At 44.4% G+C, this 1,693-nt stretch overlaps 1 long non-coding RNA gene and 1 other non-coding gene across 2 annotated transcripts in view; both read right to left on the reverse strand.

The window, feature by feature from the left end:
• LOC116548644 overlaps positions 1-546 on the reverse strand; it is a 2,496-nt gene extending 1,950 nt beyond the window's left edge. Inside the window, exon 1 of the long non-coding RNA XR_004267492.1 lies at positions 501-546. This is a non-coding gene — a long non-coding RNA (uncharacterized LOC116548644). The remainder of the gene's footprint in view (positions 1-500) is intronic.
• Positions 547-1,143: 597 nt separating this feature from the next.
• Positions 1,144-1,279, reverse strand: LOC116548835. Its single transcript, XR_004267558.1, has one exon. It is a non-coding gene; the product is annotated as a small nucleolar RNA SNORA42/SNORA80 family (small nucleolar RNA).
• Positions 1,280-1,693: the final 414 nt, after the last annotated feature.

The raw sequence follows: 1,693 nt of genomic DNA on the forward strand, positions 1-1,693 counted from the left end.
AAAAAAAAAAAAAAAAAAAAAAAAAAAAAAAAAAAAAAAAAAGCTTTGCTCAAAGCAATAGGAAAAAAAGGAAAAAAACAAAAACAAAACAAAACAAAACAAAAAGTTAGCTGGGTGTGGTGGCAGATGCCTGTAATCCCGGCTACTCTGGAGGCTGAGGCATGAGGAATACAAGGATCCCTTGAACCTGGGAAGCAAAGGTTTCAGTGAGCAGAGATCATGCCATTGCACTCCAGCCGGGGTGAGAGGGTGAGACTGTCTCAAATAAATAAATAAATAAATAAAGATTAAAATTAAAAATAAAGAAAAATAGAAAGAAACTTAACTTTTATTTCGAGACGGAGTTTCCTTCTTGTTGCATGTTCCTCCTGACCTCGTGATCCACCTGCCTTGGCCTCCCAAAGTTCTGGGATTACAGATGTGAGCCACTACACCCGACCAACTTTAATTTTTTGAGACAGGGTCTTGCTCAACTTCCCAGGCTCCAGTGATCTTACCACCTCAGCCTCCCCAGTAGCTGGGACCACAGGCTCGGGCCACCAGGTCCAGCTACTCTTTGTTTTTTTTTTGTAGAGATGGGTTTTTGCCATGTTTGCCAGGCTGTTCTGAAACTCCTGGGCTCAAGCAATCCACATGCCTCAGCCTCCCAAAATGCTGGGATTACAGGTCTGAACCACCATGCCCAGCTGCTTTATTGTTTTTTTTCCTAAATGTTTTTTGTGTTTTTTTTTGAGATGGAATTTCACTCTTGTTGCCCAGGCTGGAGTGCAATGGTGGGATCTCGACTCACTGCAACCTCCGCCTCCTGAGTCCAAGAGAGTCTCCTGCCTCAGCCTCATGAGTAGCTGGGATTACAAGCATGCACCACCAAGCCCGGCTAATTTTGTATTTTTAGTAGAGACGGGGTTTCTCCATGTTGGTCAGGCTGGTCTCCAACTCCCGACCTCAGGCCACCCACCTCAGCCTCCCAAAGTGCTGGGATTACTGGCGTGAGCCATCACGGTCAGTTTGAATATATTTTATATGTGGTTGGTTGAATCTATGGGTGAGGAACCTATGGATAAGGAGAACTGACTGGTTAAGTGAAATTTAAAGAGTATACAACATATGTGCTTTTGTGTAAGGCTTTTATTATTCTTTTTCCACTGTGCAACCCACTTCAGTGCCAGCAGCCTATGGGCACAGAGGCCAGGCAATGGTTTGGGGACACGGTTTGCTCTGGCATGGGTTACTATGACAGGCCTAGGGGGATGGGCCTGTCATAAATCCAGACCCATGCATAACGCTTTTAAAACTTAGCATAATGTGGGCAGGGTACAGTGGCTCACATCTGTAATCCCAGCACTTTGGGAGGCTGACGTGTGGGGATCACCTAAGGTCAGGAGTTCCAGACCAGCCTGGCCAACATGGTGAAACCCGGTCTCTAATAAAAATAAAAATCAATTAGCTGGGCGTGGTGATTCCCGCATATAATCCCAGCTACTCAGGAGACTGAGACAGAAGAATTGCGCGAACCTGGGAGATGGAGGTTGCAGTGAGCTGAGATCACACCATTGCACTCCAACCTGGGCGACAGAGCAAGACTCCATAAAAAAAAAAACAAAAAAACAAAAAAACAAAAACAAAAAAAACTTATGTTTTCAGATTTCATCCATGCTGTTGTATTTGTAGGCATTTGTTCCTGAACATTATT

This window comes from Sapajus apella, unplaced genomic scaffold (genome assembly GCF_009761245.1).
Source record: "Sapajus apella isolate SASKATOON/1434 unplaced genomic scaffold, GSC_monkey_1.0 scaffold5, whole genome shotgun sequence".
NCBI lineage: Eukaryota > Metazoa > Chordata > Mammalia > Primates > Cebidae > Sapajus > Sapajus apella.